Source organism: Triticum urartu, chromosome 5, assembly GCF_003073215.2.
Source record: "Triticum urartu cultivar G1812 chromosome 5, Tu2.1, whole genome shotgun sequence".
NCBI classification, from domain to species: Eukaryota; Viridiplantae; Streptophyta; class Magnoliopsida; order Poales; family Poaceae; genus Triticum; species Triticum urartu.
Window position 1 is genome coordinate 481,159,290 of NC_053026.1, and position 7,189 is coordinate 481,166,478.

Here is a 7,189-nt window from a genome sequence, read left to right on the forward strand (position 1 = left end):
CCTTTGTCCAGCGGTATTGTACTTGCCCGAGATTCGATCGTCGGTATCCCGATACCTTGTTCAATCTTGTTACCGGCAAGTCTCTTTACTCGTTCTGTAACACATCATCCCGTGATCAACTCCTTGGTCACATTGTGCACATTATAATGATGTCCTACCGAGTGGGCCCAGAGATACCTCTCCGTTTACACAGAGTGACAAATCCCAGTCTCGATTCGTGCCAACCCAACAGACACTTTCGGAGATACCTGTAGTGTACCTTTGTAGCCACCCAATTACGTTGTGACGTTTGGCACACCCAAAGCACTCCTACGGTATCCGGGAGTTGCACAATCTCATGGTCTAAGGAACATGATCTTAGGAACATGATCTTAGGAACAATTCCACAATGTCTTAAGTGATTGCCAAACTCATAACTCAGAAAATCCCCTTTTGATCAGATCATAGGAACATGATCTTCTTTGTTATGATGATTCCTAACTTCTCTCTGAAATCGCTTGAACTTTTCAAACGTTTCAGACTTGTCCTTCATTAGGTAGATATACCTATATCTACCCAAATCGTCAGTGAAGATGAGAAAATAGCGATATCCACCGCACGCTTCAATTCTCATTGGATCACACGCATCAGCATGCATGATTTCCAACAAGTCACTTGCCCGTTTCATTGTACCTGAAAACGGGGTATTAGTCATCCTGCCCATGAGGCATGGCTCACAGGTGTCAAGTGATTCAAAATCAAGTGACTCCAAACATCCATCGACATGGAGTTTCTTCATGCATCTTACGCCAATATGACCTAAGCGGTAGTGCCACGAGAAAGTGGTACTATCATTATTAACTCTACATCTTTTGGCGTGAACATGTGTATTACCACGACCGAGATTCAATGAACCATTCACATAGGGTGCATGAACATGAAAGGTATCATTCATGTAAACAGAATAACCACTATTCTCTAACTTAAATGAATGACCGTATTCCAACGAACATGATCTAATCATATTCATGCTCAACATAGACACCTGATAACATTTATCTAGGTTCAATACTAATCCCGAAGGCAGATGGAGCATGCGATGGTGATCTCATCAACTTTGGAAACACTTCCAACACACATCATCACCTCGCCCTTAGCTAGTCTCTGTTTAGTCCGTAGCTTTTGCTTCAAGTCACCAATAATAGCAACTGAACTGGTATCCAATACCCAGGTGCTAGCAGGAGTACTAGTGAGGTACACATTAATAACACATATATACTTTGAAGTTGCCAGCCTTTTTATCTACCATGCATTTGGGGTAATTCCGCTACCAGTGACCGTTCCCCTTACAATAGAAGCACTTAGCCTCGGGTTTGGGTTCAACCTTGGGTTCCTTCACTGGAGCGGCAACTGGTTTGCCATCCATGAAGTTTCCCTTCTAGCCCTTGCCCTTCTTGAAACCAGTTGTCTTGCTAAACCATCAACACTTGATGCTCCTTCTTAATTTCTACCTTTTGCGGTCCTAAGAACCGCGAACAGCTCTGGGATCAACTCCATCCCTTGCATGTCATAGTTCATCACGAAGATCTAGTAGCTTAGTGATAGTGTCTAGAGAACTCCATCAAACACTATCTTATCTGGAAGTTTAACTCCCACTTGATTTAAGTGATTGTAGCACCCAGACATCCTGAGCACATGCTCACTAGCTGAGCTATTCTCCTCCATCTTGTTGGCAAAAGAACTTGTCAGAGGTCTCACACCTCTCAACATGGGCATGAGCCTGAAATCCCAATTTCAGCTCTTGGAACATCTCATATGTTCTATGGCGTTCAAAACGTCATTCGAATCCCGATTCTAAGCCGTAAAGTATGGTGCACTAAACTATCAGGTAGTCATCAGAATGTGTCTGTCAGGTGTTCACAACATCCACAGACGACGTTGTAGGGGTTTGCACATCGAGTGGTGCATCAAAGACGTAAGCCTTCTGTGTAGTAGTGAGGACACTCCTCGGACTACGGACCTAGTCCGCATCATTGCTTACAATATCTTTCAACTTAATATTTCTCTAGGAACGTATTGAAACAGGGAGCTACAACGTGAGCTATTTATCTACAACATATTTGCGAAGAAAATTTAGACTATGTTCATGATAATTGAGTTCATCTAATCAAATTAATTTAATGAACTCCCACTCAGATAGACATCCCTCTAGTCATCTAAGTGAAACATGATCCGAATCGACTAGGCCGTGTCCGATCATCACGTGAGACGGACTAGTCATCAACGGTGAACATCTCATGTTGATCGTATCTTCTATACGACTCATGTTCGACCTTTCGGTCTTCCGTGTTCCGAGGCCATGTCTGTACATGCTAGCCTCGTCAAGTCAACCTAAGTGTATTTCATGTGTTCCGAGGCCATGTTTGTACATGCTAGGCTCGTCAACACCCGTTGTATTCGAACCTTAGAATCTATCACACCCGATCATCACGTGGTGCTTCGAAACAACGAACCTTCGCAACGGTGCACAGTTAGGGAGAACACTTTTCTTGAAATTTTAGTGAGGGATCATCTTATTTAAGCTACCGTCATTCTAAGCAAATAAGATGTAAAACATGATAAACATCACATGCAATCAAATAGTGACATGATATGGCCAATATCATTTTGCTCCTTTTGATCTCCATCTTCGGGGATCCATGATCATCATTGTCACCGGCATGACACCATGATCTCCATCATCGTGTCTTCTTGAAGTTGTCTCGTCATCTATTACTTCTACTACTATGGCTAACGCTTTAGCAATAAAGTAAAGTAATTACATGACGTTTATGTTGACACGCAGGTCATAAATAAATTAAGACAACTCCTATGGCTCCTGCCGGTTGTCATACTCATCGACATGCAAGTCGTGATTCCTATTACAAGAACATGATCAATCTTATACATCACATATATCATTCATCACATCCTTTTGGCCATATCACATCACAAGGCATATGCTGCAAAAACAAGTTAGACATCCTCTAATTGTTGTTGCAAGTTTTTTTACGTGGCTGCTATAGGTTTCTAGCAAGAACGTTTCTTACCTACGCCAAAACCACAACGTGATATGCCAATTTCTATTTACCCTTCATAAGGACCCTTTTCATCGAATCTGATCTGACTAAAGTGGGAGAGACAGACACCCGCTAGCCACCTTATGCAACTAGTGCATGTCAGTCGCTGGAACCAGTCTCATGTAAGAGTACGTGTAAGGTCAGTCCGGGCCACTTCATCCCATGATGCCGCCGAATCAAGATAAGACAAGTAACGGCAAGTAAATTGACAAAATCGATGCCCACAACTGCTTTGTGTTCTACTCGTGCATAGAAACTACGCATAGACCGCTCTGATACCGCTGTTGGGGATCGTAGCAGAAATTTAAAATTGTCTACGCATCACCAAGATCAATCTATGAAGCAATCTAGCAACGAGGGGAAGGAGAGTGCATCTACATACCCTTGTAGATCGCTAAGCGGAACCGTTCAAGTGAACGGGGTTGATGGAGTCATACTCGTCGTGATCCAAATCACCGATGATCCTAGCGCCGAACGGACGGCACCTCCGCGTTCAACACACGTACGGTTGGGAGACGTCTCCTTCCTCTTGACCCAGCAAGGTGAGAGGAGAAGTTGAGGGAAAACTCCGACAGCACGACGGCGTGGTGGTGATGGAGCTCGTGGTTCTCCGGCAGGGCTTCGCCAAGCACTACGGAGGAGGACGAGGTGTTGGATGAGGGAGAGGGCTGCGCCAGGGGAAGGGTGTGGCTGCCCTCTCTCTCTCTCACTATATATATGGGGAAGGGAGGAGGGGGAGGCGCCCTAGAGTTCCCTAGGGGAGGGGCGGCGGCCACAGGGGAAACCCTAGATGGGTTTGGGCGCCCCCACCCCCTAGGAAACTTGCCACCCAAGCCGGGAGGGGCGGCTGCCCTAGGGGTGGCGCCCCCACCTCTCCTGGTTACGTGAGATGGGGTGGGAGGGGCGCTCAGCCCCTTAGTGGGCTGATGTGCCCTCTCCCCTTGGCCCATAAGGCACCCCAACGCTCGCCGGGGCCTCCAAAACCCCTTTCGGACACGCTGGTCATCACCTGGTACCCCCGGAACAATTCCGGACTCCAATACCCTTTGTCCAATATACCGATCTTCACTTCTGGACCATTCCGGAGCTCCTCATCATGTCCGGGATCTCATCCGGGACTCCGAACAACCTTCGGTAACCACATACTATTTCCCATAACAACTCTAGCGTCACCGAACCTTAAGTGTGTAGACCCTACGGGTTCGGGAACCATGCAGACATGACCGAGACAACTCTCCGGTCAATAACCAACAGCGGGATCTGGATACCCATGTTGGCTCCCACATGCTCCACGATGATCTCATCGGATGAACCACGATGTCAAGAATTCTATCAATCCCGTATACAATTCCCTTTGTCCAGCGTTATTGTACTTGCCCGAGATTCGATCGTCGGTATCCCGATACCTTGTTCAATCTCGTTACTGGCAAGTCTCTTTACTTGTTTCGTAACACATCATCCCGTGATCAACTCCTTGGTCACATTGTGCACATTATGATGATGTCCTACCGAGTGGGCCTAGAGATACCTCTCCGTTTACACGGAGTGACAAATCCCAGTCTCGATTCGTGCCAACCCAACAGACACTTTCGGAGATACCTGTAGTGTACCTTTATAGCCACCCAGTTACGTTGTGACATTTGGCACACCCAAAGCACTCCTACGGTATCCGGGAGTTGCACAATCTCATGGTCTAAGGAAATGATACTTGACATTAGAAAAGCTTTAGCAAACGAACTACACGATCTTGTGCTAGGCTTAGGAGTGGGTCTTGTCCATCACATCATTCTCCTAATGATGTGATCCCGTTATCAATGACATCCAATGTCCATGGTCAGGAAACCGTAACCATCTATTGATCAACGAGCTAGTCAACTAAAGGCTTACTAGGGACATGGTGTTGTCTATGTATCCACACATGTATCTGAGTTTCCTATCAATACAATTCTAGCATGGATAATAAATGATTATCATGAACAATGAAATATAATATAATAATAACTAATTTATTATTGCCTCTAGGGCATATTTCCAACAGTCTCCCACTTGCACTATAGTCAATAATCTAGTTCACATAGCCATGTGATTAACACTCACAGGTCACATTGCCATGTGACCAACATCCAAAGAGTTTACTAGAGTCAATAACCTAGTTCACATCACTATGTGATTAACACTCAATGAGTTCTGGGTTTGATCATGTTATGCTTGTGAGAGAGGTTGTAGTCAACGGGTCTTGCCATATTCAGATCCCTATGTATTTCGCAAAACTTTATGTCATGTCGTAGATGCTGCTACCACGTTCCACTTGGAGCTATTCCAAATTATTGCTCCATTATACGTATCCGATATCTCTACTCAGAGCTATCCGGATAGGTGTTAAGCTTGCATCGACGTAACTCTTTACGTCGAACTCTTTATCACCTGCATAACCGAGAAACATTTCCTTATTCCTCTAAGGATAATTTTGACCGCTATCTGGCGATCCAGTCCTAGATCACCTTTGTACCCTCTTGCCAGACATGTGGCAAGGCACACATCAGGTGCTATACTCAGCATGGCATACCGTATAGGGCCTATGACAAGAGCATAGGGGACGACCTTCGTCCTTCCTCTTTCTTATGCCGTGGTCAATCCTTGAGTCTTACTCAACTTCATACCTTACAACTCAGGTAAGAACCCCTTCTTTGACTGATCTATTTTGAACTCCTTCAAAAACATGTCAAGGTGTGCGTTCTTTGAAAGTATCATCAGGCCTCTTGATCTATCTCTATAGATCTTGATGCCCAATATGTAAGCAGCTTTATCCAGGTCTTCCTTTGAAAAACACTCTTCAAACAACCGTTTATGCTTTCCAGAAATTCTATATTATTTCGGATCTACAATATGTCATCCACATATACTTATCAGAAATGTTGTAGTGCTCCCACTCACTTTCTTGTAAATACAAGTTTCTAGCAAACATTGTATAAACCTAAATGCTTTGATCACTCTATCAAAGCATATATTCTGACTCCGAGATGCTTGCTCTAGTCCATAGAAGGATCGCTGGAGCCAGCATACCTTTTAGCATCCTTAGGATCGACAAAACTTTGATTGTATCACATACAACTCTTTCTTACGAAAACTTGGTAAGAAAACTTGTTTTTGACATCCATCTGTAAGATTTCATAATCAAAAAATACAGCTAATGCTAACATGATTCCGATGGACTTAAGCATCGCTACAGGTGAGAAATTCTCATCGTAGTCAACTCCTTGAACTTGTGAAAAGACTATTTCCCACAAGTCGAGCTTCATAGATGGTAACATTACCGCCCACGTCCGTCTTCTTCTTAAAGATCCATTTATCTCAATGGCTTGCCGATCATCGGGCAAGTCCACCAAAGTCCATACTTTGTTCTGATATATGGATCCTATCTCGGATTTCATGGCTTCTAACCATTTGTCGGAATACGGGCCCACCATCGCTTCTCCATAGCTCGTAGGTTCATTGTTGTCTAACAACATCATATCTAAGACATGATTACCGTACCACTTAGGAGTAGTACATATCCTTGTCGACCTACGAGGTTCGATAGCAACTTGAACCGAAGCTTCACGATCACTATCATTAACTTCCTATTCAACAGACGTAGGCGCCACAAAAAACATCTTTCTGTGTTGTATCACTCTCTGGTTGAAGTAAAGGTTCGACAACCTCATCAAGTTCTATCTTCCTCCCACTCAATTCTTTCGAGAGAGACTCCTTCTCGAGAAAGGACCCGTTCTTAGCGACAAACAATTTTCCCTCGGATCTGAGATAGAAGGTATACCCAACTGTCACCCTTGGGTATCCTATGAAGATGTGTTTGTCCGCTTTGGGTTCGAGCTTCTCCGGCTAAAGCCTTAAGCATCACAGCCCCAAACATTAAGAAATGACAACTTTGGTTTCTTACCAAACCAATGTTCATACGACGTCGTCTCAACGGACTTATATGGTGTCCTATCTAAAGTGAAAGCAGCTGTCTCTAATGCATAACCTCAAAATAATAGCGGTAGATCGGTAAGAGACATCATAGCTCGCACCATATCTCATAAGGTTCGATTACG